Genomic DNA, 15,473 nt, shown 5'->3' with positions numbered 1-15,473 from the left:
GTATGTGCATGTCTTCCAACCCCCATTGCTTTCTCCCTTTTACTTACCTGCTTTGATGGTTAGTATTAGGGCATATTTACTTTAGCATACCTTATGCTGTGCATGCGTGCATCATTCATCTGTATTGCATGCACCGGGCTCGGCGCATCATGCCAATTGCATAAGTATTTCAAATCTAACTTGAATACATGCCATCTGTCGCATTTCACATGCCATCCATAGATTAGCCGAGCCTATTCTAGTGACATTCTGTATGCGATGCATTAGCCATTTTAACATGAACTAGGATCATGCATGATTACTAACTAGTTCATTGTTTTGGCATGGAGTACTAGGTGAGCATTTATGCTTTAGCATCTCGCATGAGTGTGAATGTTAACATGATAGCATGCTTACCATGTGGCTATATGCTTATGTGATATAACTGCATGAATGCCTGTGGGTGAAGGTTGGATTGTTTGAATTGGGATAATTCATCGAAATCCGTATTTTAGCCTACTCGCGAGTAGCAAAATTCAAACCATTTTCCAAACAAACAGAAATGCGATGCTTTGTTCCAACTTAGGCAATTTAGTCTATACTTGCTTTGCTGTACACATCACATAGTAATTCTAGGCTAATAACCGGTATAAGAACGCATAATGTTTTCAAAACAAGATATCATGGTTAGTAAAGGCCGATCTTCGGATCGGGCGAGAGGGGGTGCTCATAGCTGACCTTCCCCAATCGTACCCAAGTTCCCGAGCCGAGGTAACTTTGGTGATGACGGACACGTGATCTTAGGCAAACGAGTCAGGGTTTCCTAAATTTTTCCAAAATAAAATATTTAGGTGGCGACTCTGTATCTGGCAAAACAGGCCATATTTGGCACTTCTTTTTTAAAAATCTATTTTCTCTCAAAACGATTTGCTGGATTTGGAGTCTTTGGTTCAGATTAAGAACCGTGACAATTTGAGAGTCCGAACTGTAGTGAGCCTAAAATGAACAAAACGGGAGTCCTCCCCCCAGGGCGTTCGGGGACATCTACAGCCTCTAAGTCATCCGAACCACTCGAATCAGCCGGGGTGGGTTGTGCGGCTCTAACACCCCCATCGATGTAAAGGTCTAAGTGACCGGCTGCGACTAACTCCTCCAAGTGTTGCTTCAAAGGCAAATAGTCCTCTGTCCGGTGTCCTCGCTCCCTATGATATGTGCAGCGGTACCGCGGATTGAAGCCCTTTTGCGCATCGTCTAACTTAGCAGGAAACTAGACGTAATCCTCGTCGCAGATTTCACTAAGTATGCGATAGATTGGAATCTTAAATACCGTGGCGATGCCCGTCCGAGCGTTCAACCTTCTGTTAGCATCAGTTGTGTCATCACGGCGATATTCTACTCGGTCATTGCGGCGACCTCTACCCCGGTTTCTATGATTTGGTCTGCGATCAGATTCCCCAGCGCGCTCATTTGGACGGTTAGTCTCCTGTCTGACCGCATGTACCTTGCCAGCAGCCCTTTTGTCTGTTGCCACCGGATTTGTCTTCGTGGTGGATGTCGCCGCATCATTCTCTACTCGGATGTACTCATTGATGCGTTGCATTAGTTGCCCTATGGACGTCGATTGGTTCATTGTAAGCGAGTCTCTCAGCCTATGTCCGACCGGGAGACCACACTTATATTGCATTGCCAGGTTGATCGGGCAATCTAGGATCTCGTTGAAGGTTTCCCAGTACCTGGAGTTGCATGCCTTGAGGGTGTCACTCGACTCCATCTTGACACTCAGAAGGTGGTCCACTTCCTTTGGCATTTTGGTGTTGGTTTTGAAACGAGTCACGAATGCTTCCGCCAACTGCTAACACCTCTCGATGCTCTCTTCTGGAAGTCTCTCAAACCATTTCAAGCCCAGCTCGCCCAAACTTGCTGGGAAAATAAGGCACATGAGAGCATCATTACGCCTGTGTCCAGCCATAACCTACCGGAAGTGGCTTACATGCATGTACGGATCGTTTTTTCTGTCATAAAGTGTAAACTTGGGCTGGTGAAAGTCTGCTGAGAGCGGCGTGGTCTCTATCTCAAAGGAGAAGGGGTAGGCGTTCAGCCTCGCCAAGTCTGTGTCCAAAGGGACTGGTACGGCCAAACGAGGCGGTGGCATCATAACCTCCTCACTATGGTGACCTCCGTAGGATAGCCGCTGCAGTGCCGGCACCCTTTTAGTCTCCCGTCGACGAGCTCACTCCTTCAAGACGTCCCTCAAGTCCTCTGAACGGATAGAGTAGGAATATCTCGACGTGGTCGACGGACGTGAGGGATGGTAGGTACTATCTTGCGCGCTAGACTTCTCTACAGGCGTGTCTAGGTCTCTAACTCTATAGCTTCTGGTGATAGAAAGGGAGGGGGTGCGCCGCTGGCTCTGGCTGCCTGAGCGGCAAGGTTGGATGCGCTCACTGTGGTCTCCCACTCCAGCAACACCCTTCCTTTTGACTTGTCATTTGAGAGCTTCCATCTCTGCCGCCATTCTCTGGATGGCGGTGTCTTGGTCCCTTAATTTGTGCTCCAGACGTCGAGCGTGTGATTCTCTTCACCGCCGGTGTCCATCTGGGCTCCGTGAGTGACCAAAACTTCTGGCATGCTTGTCTCATGCATCTCTTAGAAGTCCACCTAGGGAAGTCTTCAGGTCCGCCATGTTCAGAACGGCGGGGAGTCCGGGGTAACACCGTCAATGGCAGACAACGGTATTTCGTCGTTGTTCGCCATGGCAGGTGATCAGATGAGCTTGGAAGACAAGGTTGTGTCTGCAAAAAAATTCCACAGACGGTGCCAATTGTACGGGGAGGAGATATTCGTCACTGTCCGTACTCGTTGCGTCCAAGCTCCGTATCTATCCAATTAACCTGAAAACACAATCGCGGTGAGCTACCCGGCAGAGTGTTGCCGGAAAACCCCTCTGACGGTCAAGTTAGTTCACACTCGGAGAGAGAGAGGAGAGCTGAATGAATGTTAAGTTTCTCTCACCAAAATAATGTTCCATGCCCAGCATAGGGGGCGCAGTCATGCTTATATACTTTCTGCACTCACCTCTACATCCATTCGCTTATTGACACGTGGAGCTACTCTCCTATCTGTCAACGTAAATTCAGCTAAACACCACCTAATCAAACCGTCAGTGCCACTCGCTAAGCCCCATCACAACCGAGCTCCGTGGCATTCCAGTACGGCCGAGCTCCAGACAGGTTAGGCCGATCCAAGGGAGACCTTTCCGCTGAGCTACATGCGCGACCAATAAGCCCAGGTTTACAGAAGATCATCTCGGCCGAATGGGTCTTGGACCTCGACCGAGCAAACCAACTCTGGATTAGCCCAAATTAGCTCGGCCCAAACGCGCTCGGACCTCTTTTTCTGACCGGCCTCTACCACGGCCCAGTGCCAGATTGTGAATCTCCCTCTCAGTAGGGATGCAGGAGGAGAAGAAGAAGCAAGCAATGGCAACAAAGATATGTGCGGTGGTGGTGCCGGTTGCATTGCCATGCACGGATGTTGCCTGCAATGCAGAGTGTCTGAAGGAGCATGGTAAGCCGGGCATAGTACAATACATTCGTGGTATTTGCTCAGAGGGCAAGTGTGCCTGCTTTTACAATTGTGGTAATGCTGCATCACTAACATTATCCTATCCTAGCCTTGCCTTGCCCTCATTGTATCACGATGAAATGTATTAACTTATCCAAGTTAAGCTCTTTTCTTTATAATAAAAGAAAGGTTTTACATCTTATTGTTTCTCTTTGGGACTGATTTTGTGAAAGGTTTGTTGCATCATTTTTAACTTTGCAATTTGTGTGTGATTTTGTACAATGCCAATAACAACAACAATGCCATTGATCAATTTGTTTCCCAAAGTTTGCCTTGCCAACAAATCCATGTATCAATTTTGAGAATAAAATTTGTAAGACACCCAACTTAACTCGCACTTGAAAGTACTATGGCATATCCCAACAACTTGCCTCAACTTGCCTCGTGTGTGAGAGAATAGGGAGGAGGGGTTAATTTGGTATAGGCAAACATGAGAGAATTGGGAGGAGGAGATATATTTGACAGCTTTGAAAATATGCAAGTTGTGTGTAGATTTTAAATTTGTAAAAAAATTAAAAGATGAAAGAAAAAATTAAACCAAATAAAATTTGGTCGAAACTAAAATTGCTTGCTTTAGAGACTTAAAAAGCAGGTTTAACTTTACTTAAACCACTACTTAAACACAAAGTTTTGAATATAGAAATCCACTAAATATAATTAATTATTTACATTCGTCCCACATAAATGAATAATCCAAATTCATAAAAATATATGTGATGTTACTTAAATTAAAAAACTAGACTCATTTTTTAAACGTAATTATGTGACATTGCCTTAGAATACATAAGCAACTCTCTCTCATATATTCTCTAATTATCAATTAATCATCTTATTTAAATATCATTATATATATATATATTTATATATTTCAAAAGTCTAAAAAATATACTTGTATATCTTTTTAAGGGATAAATTTAGGCTCTGTTTGATTTGATTGTGGAATTATAATTCCACCCTCATATGCCAAGGCTTTGTTTAGTTGTAGTTTTCTAAAATTGATTCCAATCCCACATTTCAAAACACATTTCAGAATATATTTGATATACCAAGAGTTTTTTAATTTTGAAAAGAACAAATTGGGTCTACCTGGTCGTCTGTGCGAACATCCTCCCAAACGTCAGGCCGATTGATCATAATAGTGCATTTTTTTTTTCAATTGCAACTTGTTATTAAAAAAATATATTATATTTTTTTTTGAAATTTTTTTAATATAGAAATTAATTTTTTAGACCAAAATGACAAATTATTTGGCCATTTATTTAAAAATAACCAAAAAAATTACATAAAAATTAATTTGTCACATTAATTTTTAAAAAATAAAAAATATTTTTAAACAAAACAATTATTTTAAAAAATTTACAACCAAATATACAATCAAAAGTAATTTTAAAGCACTAGCTAAATATTTCTTTTAACAAAAAATAATACTTTTTTTACTATTTGATATAAAAAATATTTTCAGAATTTTTTAAAATTTTTTAAATAAAAAAATTATTTTTTTGAATTGAATTTTAAAAAAAGTTTGGTTATAAATTTTGAATAGAATTTTCAATAGAGTTTTGAGTTGTGTGGAATTTTCAATAGAATTTTGAGTTGTGTGTTTGGCTATGAGTTATAAGTTTCTTAATTAAGTTTTGAAAAATCTTTTTAAAATTCATAATCAAACAACTTTTCTCATTTCAAAAATTCAATATTCAATTCAAAAACTTAAAATCAAACAAATTTTTTCTTTTCAAATCATGATTCAACAACTCATAAATTCAAAATATAACTCTATATTCAAATCGTGATTCTAAAACTAAACCAAACGCAACCTTACGCTTTACTCTTTTTATGTTTGGCTACTTTTTCATTTTAGTCCTTAAAATTTATTTTTTTCTCACTTTGACATTTTATATTTCAAGTTTTTCTCAATTTATTCTTAAAGTTAATTTCTATTTAAAATTAGACAAAAAAAATATTATAATAATTATAGCATAACACAAAAAATATATTATTAAGGTTAAGTTTATGTCAAAAATGTGAGTTATATATATATATATATATATAATAAAATATTTTTATATAAAGTGAATGTCAATATATTATTTTTATCTAATTTTTAATAAATATTAATTTTAAAAATAAATTAGAAAAATTTAAAACATAAATAATCAAAATAAAAATAAATAAATTTTAAAAATCATAATAAGAAAAGAACCGAACATATAAAAAAGTGAAGTGTAATTTACCTCATTTTAATTAATTTTTTTAATATAAATAATATAAATTGATACAAAATTAAATTAAACGGGCGTACCAAAAATAAAACAAGAAGACAGACAAGTTGTCAATCAAATTTCAAATTTCAATTTTCCAACTTCCAAGAAATTGCATCTTTCAATTCAACCCCTCTCTTCTCTTCCTTTATTTGTTTAGATTTGGATTCGTGACATTCCATTCTCTAATGCAGTCAAACTGTCTTGTCCATCATCTGCCAATGCTGCTGTTCTTAAAGCAAATTAACTATGTTTTTACATATTTGTGTGTGGTAATTGATTTTGGAAAAATGCATCATATACTCACTGGGTACCCCAGTGAAGTGGCACTCCATAATTAGATTAAAAAAAATTATTTTTTTGTTTTTTTTTTTTTGGGGGGTTTCAGTCAGTGGGGGTGCGACACCTCACTGGGGGTGCGACCCCACTGAGGGTATGTATCACGGTTGTTGATTTTGGGTTATGTTTAATTGGCAGGTTGTAATAGTTAAGAGCATCTCTAATGGTCTGTCATTGGAGCTGCTATTGCCAAATTATGGCAGCAGTGGATAGAAAGGCAGCTCCAATGGCAACTTTTAGCAGCTGCCATCTTTGGCAAATGTCAAAACCTGTGTCAAATATGGCACAAGCTTTGGCAGCTGCCAAAGTTGCCAAGTCACCTTCAACCAACCTCCTCTTTCCCTCCCTCCCTTTTTCATCATCCTTTCCAAACACAGTTCAATATTCATACTACACTACACAGTTTTATCATCCTTTCCAAACAATTTCATAATTTTAAAATTCACCATCCCTTTGTCATCATACTACACAGTTTCATAATTTTAAAATTCATCATCCTTTTTTCATCATACTACACAGTTTCATAATTTTAAAAAAATTCACCAATTTGAAGCAGTTTCCAAACAATTTATTTCATCAACACAGAAAATTAATTAAAATCAATTTCATCAATTTCACCATCAATTTCACAGACAATTAAAAAAAAATACAGAAAATCAAAACAGTGAGAAAAAAAAACCTGAATCTTCTTTGTTCTTCGGATGATCTGGTTTGTGTTCATCATTTGAGTGTCAAATTCTTAATTTTGTGGATCAAACTGTGGAGTTGGGCCCACCTAAATTAAGAGAGAGAAAGAGACCTTGGCTTCATTATGGCAATGTCTAAAATCAAAGATCTCATCACGACAGGGGGCTTTGATTTTGCATCCCCTTCTGTAATGAGAACACCTACCACCGAAAACCCACCAACAAAAAAATTAAGAACAAAACAAAAACAACTTTAAATCACAAAAACAAGCAGAAAAATAAATCAAATCCAAAGACTAATTATCCAAATTCTTCAGAACCAAGGTTGATTATATTCAGAGACTCCTCTTTAACCAACGAGTCCGAGACAAAGATCTGGGTTGTAGGAGAGAGAGAGAGAGAGAGAGAGAGAGAGATGAGTGAGATCAAGAGAGGGGTGGGGGGTAGATAGAGACGGAGAACAGAGATTGTAGTGTCTATCTTGATGATAAAGAGAGGAAGATGATTATAGAGAGAAGTGAGAGGGAGAGGGAGTGAAAGACAGAGTTGAGAGTGAGAGTGAGATGTAAAGGGTTGGATCATTCTGGATATCCATCTCATCCATTGGTGGTGATTTACGTGGATGGTGGTGATTTACCTTGGGAAGGAAAAAGAGCCATTGTGCTCCTCTGGACTGAAAAAACCCCTCCAAAAAAAAAAATCAGCTATAAATTAACGGTAATATTTTATTTTCTAAACGGTCATATTTTACATTTTTATAAATAGAAGCCTCAATCTTACTTTCATTCACAACACATTTCTTTTCTCATCTCTTTTTTCCCAAACGGTCATATTTTAATTTTTTCGGCCAATCACTATGAAAGGTTCATCAAAAACAAAGAGGAAAATCATTCACTACTGAAGAAGATATGGCAATTTGTAGAGTTTGGTGTCACATTACTGAAGACCCAATTATTGGAAATTCGCAATCGCATTCTCATTTTTGGGGAAGAATTTTTGAAAATTATTGTTTATTGCAGAATGATCACTCAAGAACACAAGTGTCTATCTCATCTCGATGGGGTGTAATCATGAAATGTTGCAACAAATTTCGTGGGTGTATAGCGCAAGTCGAAAATCTACATCCAAGTGGGGCGTCACAAGTTGATATAGTAAGATTTCATTTCCATTTATTATATTAGTTTTTTTTTAATTATTTTGTCTTACATAAAAATTAACTAATTAATTAATTTAATATTTTATTGATATAGATGCTTCAAGCAAAACTGTTATACCATCAAGATGAAAACAAACATTTTCTTTTTGAACATTGTTGGCCAATCTTGCAAAACAATATCAGGTGGCAAGATGTAACTCCTACAAACACGGTGAAGTCAAGAATACATACACCGTTTTCCCCTAATTCAGCCCCCGATTCTCCTATGGATAATTGCATTTCTCTTGAAGATGACACCAGTCCAAGTGTTGGTAACAATCCAACTGTTGGTGAGGGCAGTGTCTCTGCAAAAGGTAAAAGGCCTATGGGTAGGAAATCTGCAAAAGAATTATTTCGGAAAAATCAAGTCGCTCAAGCTAAAGTTCAAAAAATGAGCACACAATTGGACACATTCAACCAATACCTTGCTGAGAAGGAAAAGAAAAAAGATGAAAAAGAAGAAAAAAGGATTCAAGCACTACAGGAAATGAAAGAACTTGAGATCAGAAAAGAAGAACATGAGATAATGACTACGGACATTTCTCTTTTGGACCCTCAGACAAAAGCATATTACACAATGCGAAAAAATGAGATTTTCGCCAAGTGGTCCTCAAATATCAGTAGCCCAAATTACTATTTCCCCATGCCTCCTGATGAATAATTACAGGATAATTGGTGATTGTTTATTTTTTAATTTAGTAATGTCATTTAATTTGTAATTTTTAATTTTTAATTTGGATGGTTGGTTGTTGGTGGGTAATTGGTGATTGTTTATTTTTCATGTGTAGTTAAAAAAAATCATTAAATATGTAGTAATATGTTTTTTGGTGGGGTGAATTAATCAAACAATTTTATTTTTTTTCCAATTTTTCATTTTTTTTAATTTTTTATATTTGTCTAGTTGGGAATAATATAAATATATAATTTTTGTAACAAACAGGTAAAAAAATGTCACAAAAGACAAAAAATAAATAAAAATAAAATCACAAAAAACCTATATCCAAACAACACCTACAAACTTGGAGGGAAAGTTGGTTGAGATTTGCCAAAAATAGCAAATGACCATTGGAGCACCATTGCTATAATTTGACAAAATAACACTATTCATTGCCAAATTATAGCAATAGCAAAATAGCAACAACCATTGGAGATGCTCTAAGTGCTATCATCTATTTTGTAATCCCTGCATTCAAAGAAATCTAGAGATCCGCCATCGAAAGTGTCCTGGCTGTGGAACTGCATTTGGGCAAAGTGATGTCCGGTTTGCAAAGGTTGTAGGACAATCTTCACTGTATTTAAAAAGATTAAATTCTGTTGTGTACAAAACAACAATAAGAATATAAAGAAATAAAGAAAAGAAGAGAATTTGTTTGATTACAAAAATCAAACTCGAAATAAAAATAAATAAATAAAACCACAGATTTTATTTTGTTACAAAAAATAAAAAATAAAATCTGATTAAATAAACAAATAAAAAAAACAAAATAAAATTAAACAACTTACTTGGTTAATTTATTTGAATAACTTTTCTGATCAAGTCCAGTGTTTAACACTGTGTCCTTAAGACAGATTCGTCCTCTCCACGATGCTTTCAGAATTTGGACGTCTATCTTCCAGAATGAAATGATCTTACCACAAACAATAGCAGCACTACAAATTGTTTGCCTTACGAACACACTAAGTGTTTACACTCTTTCTTTCAGAAATAAAATGCAGCAAAATGCAGAGATTTAAAGCAGAGAATGGAGTACGAAAATTGGAGTTAAATCCAAATGGGAGGCTAGTCTATTTATAGATGTAAAGGCGACTCTTGGTTTTGAATTGAACAGGTATGAAACCTGTTAGTTTCAAATTTAAACAGATTTGAATCTGTTGGGTTAATAAATCAAACAGATAAAAAAGGGGAAGGGCTCTGTTTGGATGAGCAATAAATCCAAACTAGTTTAATTCTGTTTAAAAACGGGAAGGGCCCTGTTTGGATGTACAAAAAATCCAAATTAGTTTAATTTGAATTCTGGATTTTATTTAAAAAAAAATAAAATTAAATTCAAATGTTTTTTGCCCAAAAAGATTAGAAGCCCAACCTGCCCGCTTGGACGGGCGACGGCGGTGCGTGCGCGTGTGTGGTGATTTTTGGGTCCAATGGGTCTAGCCCATTTTGTCCATAACCTCTCCCTCTAAAACACTTGGGTACCCCTTGGGGCACACCCCAAGTATCTTACCCTAAGCCTTATAAACCCTTTCAAAACTTCCCACCAAATCAATGTGGGACAAGTCAATTTACAACCTTAAGGAATTTCCACCATAACTCCATTTTCATGGAGCACACTTTGGCTTCAATTTCCCATTCACTCGGTAATGGTTTTGAGCAACCAAATATACCACGTGAATCACAACGCGGCATAGAACGCGTTACCACTTTGACCTGAGTAAATCGATACTCGGGGCCCACCTAAAAATAGACCAAACTTGAAAAAAAATTCTGATTTTACCCAGAATTTTTCTACAATTTCCAACAAAGATATGATTTGAGGCAGAGAGAGAGGCATATATCTGTATAGTTTCCATTAGCTTTGGGGTTATATAGCTAGTGTTTGCATCTAATTGTGGGATGGGAGCCTGGAGCCCAAATCCTTTGAAGTTGTGTCTGTTTCTTTGATGTCTTCCGGGGTCATGGTGTTCCATGTGCACTAGGAAAAAACCAAAAACAAAAAATATGCAAAAAACAAAAAAACAAAAAACAAAAAAAAAATTGTATTATTTTCTTGATGGTGAAACTCGGGATTGGTTTGGGAAGTGGGTTGATTTCTTGGTTTTTTAGCTTTTTTGGCTATTTTAGCCTGGACTAAAAAGCTTGGTTTGAAAATGACTTTTTGGCTTTATAATTTTTTTAATTTTTTTTTGTGAGAGAAGAGTATGATGATTATGAATTGGATGTGATGTTTTGTTTGTTGTGACTAAAATAGCATATTTTGTCTTTTGTGACTATTTTAGCCACAAACTCTCTTCCCAAACGAACCCAAAAAGAGTTTGTAAAGCTTATTGGCTAGAGTCTTGACAGGTGAACTGTAGTGTTGACAAAGTTTAGTGTTTTACAGCTTCTTTTTTTTTTTTCACAGTGAATTTCTACTTGTTAGATGGTTTTTATCCAAAATAGATCAAGCATTGTGACAGCATTTGGAAATGCACCACCAGATATGTTTGAATAGATTTTAATTTATTTATCATACTTCAAAAAACTGAGGGTTTATTTGAGGAACTGAAATTATTAAATATTGAAAATGGTTATTACTGAATTTCTAGTGCTAAACTAGGGTGTTTGGCTTAGTTTGCCGGTGTAAGGTTTCGAGCTCAATTCTTATAGAAAAGAGTTTAATATCTTTGTGGTGGTGATTTATTTTTACTTTCTAGCTATTGTAGAGTAGTAGTCTATTTAATTTGATAATGTAAAATAAAAAACTACTAAATATTATAAGTCATTTTTCACATTTGCAGTCATTTTAAGTAGCAAGTCATTAAACTTCTAGTCAACTGTGCTTGATAGCAATCACTAAGACCATCTCTAATGGTTTATTAAATTTATCATCAAATTTAAATTTGATGAAAATTTTATTTTTTCCCTTCTTCAACGGTTGTGCCTTTTATCAAATTGAGAACGGTTGTGCCTTTTATCAAATCACTATTTATTATCTTTAGATTTTCATCATCGGATATCCTTTAGATGACCACTTCAAAGTAAAAATTTATGAAAAAATTACACTAGCCAGTTGACCGGTGATTTGATGAAGCCTTAAAACCTTCTATTAGAACATTTGATATCAAAATGAGTTTTTACTTAAATTTTGTAAAAAAAAAAAAAATACACAATTGGAGATGCCCTAATGCCTTACACCGTTCAAAATTCATTATTAAATTAAGATAATTTTTGTTTTTCATTTCTCAGTTTTTGGGTTAGTGGAATAAAATTAGAAATTAAAAAGGTAGTAAAAAGAATAGTTGCACAAAAATATAGTGGAGAAGGTCTAGTAGAAAAGACGAAGCAAATAAATATTTGGGTGAGAGTTGGGTTAAATAATTTATTAAAAGATAAAATAGATTGTAATAATTAATAAAATTATGCATGATTCGATTGCAGGTGGAGAACATCCAATTCGTCATTCGTCCGCCAGATTGGCTTTGGAAAAAATTAATCTGCATCCGCCTTCCAGATTAGCGGATGCGGATTGACGAATTTGATAGATTGATGGGAATTGATTTGGCGGTTTAAATTTTTACAAATTTTAAGCATAATATAATAATTTTGGATACATTTTTTTTTTTTTGGATAACAATCTAACTTAACATAATCAAAAGATTATCAAGTAAATTGTCAAATATCAATAATAAATACATAAAAGAAAACCATGCATTATCAAAATTATTTCATTACTTTTTTTTTTATTCAAAAACTATTTAATTTGATTTTTTTTTAAAATGACAAAATTAAGTATTATATTTTTCACACAAAAATACTAAAACACTTGCCATTTGATAAAAAAAAATTCAAACTGAAAATAAATTGAAAACATATCAGAATATCTAAACTCTTTTTCAATTGAAAATACAAACAGAATATCTAAACAAATTGAAAACACAAAGTCTTACAAATTATTAGGGGTGCTTGCGGTTTAGCGATTCGGTTGCGGTCAAAGGAATCTCAAATCTACCATACCTTCAAAACTAGGTCGATTGGGAAAAATATCAATCCATAACCGTTCGCTCGTCATCACCCATCCGTCCAAAATACGGCAGATCGATTCGGTTCGGTTAGGTCGGTTTGGACGAATCAGAATATTCACTGAACACCTCTAATAGTTAATAAGATAAAGAGTCACGCTTCCGACCCCCAGTGGAGTGACCCCCACTAACAACCCCCAGTGACGTGTCGCCTTATCATTGGCTGAAAACAAAAACAAAAAAAAAAAAAGAAAACAGCTTTTTTTTTTGCCAATCACGGACGACCCCCAGCACCCCCACTGGGGGTCGGAAGCTTTATTGTAAGATAAAATATCACATCGCACACATAGCGTTCGTTTGGGATATGAATTGACTTTTTAACTTTTTGGCTATTTTAGCCTGGAGCTAAAAAATCTCGGTTGTGATAGACTTTTTGATTTTTTTAACTTTTTGTAAAAGAAAAAATGAAATGATTATAATTTGGATGTGACATTTTATTTTATTGACTTTAGCCTATTTCGTCCTTTTGTAGCTAAAATAGCCTTTTAGCCCCAAAACCAAGCATACCATACCAATACATAATCATTTTATTTTTTTTCTCACAACTATCAAATCAAGTTTAAAATGAAAAAAAAAAAAAAACAACTTTCCAAACACAACTTTTTTAGTCAGGCTATAATAGCCAAATAGCCAACTTTCCAAACAAGGCGTATATAGGTTTAATTTTGAGAGATTTATTAAGAAATCATTTCAAGTACTTGTATCGCAATTAGTTTATAATATATTCTTGTCTTTCAAAAAGTCTTATTATTTGGATATTTGATTTACCAAATCTTAATTCTCATATCTAAGATATTTTATAGATAATTTTACCCTTATAAATATTTTTTGAATGGTTAACAACTTGATGATGTAAATATTTATATTTTATAATGTGAATGTTCACATTATGAAATATTCACACTGTTAATGTGAATATTATTATTAAAATGTTTTGGTAAATATGTCACTAATAAGACTTATTGGAACATAATAAAATAATTTGAATTAAGTAGAGTATAGGTAGGTGAATAGTGATTTACGAATAAGTGTCCATTTAATTTTTTTATTAAACCATTGAAAAAGTAAAGAAATTGCGGAATTATTCAATTTACCAAATTATATATGGTAAAATTTTGGTTTAAGGTAAAAAAGAATTAATTGTTCTGGTTATGGTAAGTTAGTTATAAGAAAGACCTTTGGAAAGATTCTTTTTTTTTTTTGGGGGGGGGGGGGGAGAGAAATTGTCGGAATTATTCAATTTACCAAATTGTATATGGTAAAATTTTGGTTTAAGGTAAAAAAAAAATTAATTGTTCTGGTTATGGTGAGTTAGTTATAAGAAAGACTTTTGGAAATATTCCAATTTTTTTTGTTTGGAGGGGGAGTGTTCTATATGCTAATTTAATTATTCATTCGTAAAAAATTAGAAATTGATAATAATTTTTTTTAATACCTCATCTTCTTACCACTAAAATATATGCTAATTTAATTATTCATTCGTAAAAAATTAGAAATTGCAACCATTTATGATAATTTTTTTTATTACCTAAGCTTCTTATCACTAAAATAAGCCAACAATATTACAAGATTTATTACCTAATCTTCTTATCACTAAACATAAAAACATGGTTCTGCCTATATTTTTTATTGACACTTGTATTTTTGTTTTCATTTTTATGGTAATTTTGGAATGATTTTATGAGAATAAATGCATTTTGACTTTGCAAAAGCAGTCTTGTTAACATTGTTTATTGTGCTTATATGGAAAAAAAAATCAAGAGAGGGCATCAGTATAATCTATGCTTACTACAATAAGCAGTATATATCTTAATAAATATGGTACACTTGTTTTCTCCGAAGTCTTATAAAATCTATTTTGCTTTAGTTTCAAACATATATTGCAACAAAAAAAAAAAAAAAAAACCTGAGTTGTGTTTGCATCTATTGGAAATCAACCATGAAGACCCTCTCCATTGCGACCTTCTCCATTGCTGTAGTTGTGGTGCTTGCTCTCTTTGTTACTAGTGGTATGGTATTTTAATATTTCAATGTCATCTCTTCATTTATCTTTCACTCATATAGAAAAACAAACAAATTTCAAAAATTCTTTACATTGGATTCTTGATGTAGCGTATCTTAGTTGCTTTGGTGAGTTTTATGCTTACAACTTATTAAAAAAAAATAGCTTAAACAAATTAGGACAAAAAAAAATTATCATAATTCAAGAATTTTACCAAGAATAAAAACTGTGGTTTGAGATTCAATTACTGTATTGTAGAATCCATGTATAGATCCGAATATGATTCATATTTGTTGAGTAAAATTCAAATACAAATTCCGGGTGCATAGTATTAGTGCATTATTTTTATATAGGGTTAATTACACTTTTTACTCTTAAAATTTGACTCAAATTTTACTTTAATCCCTATAGTTTCAATTTGAATAATTTGATTTCTACATTTTTAGACTAGTTTCAAGTTAGTCATTTCATTAAAAAAATTTAATCTTATCTGTGTACACTTTAAAAAATTGACAAATGTTCAAAAATTATTAATTTTAACTCCAATTTGGGGACCAAAGTGTTCAAACTATAGAAATGAAAAGTGTAATTAGACCCATTCAACAAAAAATTAA

This window comes from Camellia sinensis, chromosome 12 (assembly GCF_055761805.1).
Source record: "Camellia sinensis isolate YWXY chromosome 12, ASM5576180v1, whole genome shotgun sequence".
In the NCBI taxonomy this organism is placed as follows: Eukaryota; Viridiplantae; Streptophyta; class Magnoliopsida; order Ericales; family Theaceae; genus Camellia; species Camellia sinensis.
Note: the sequence above shows the minus strand (reverse complement) of the source record.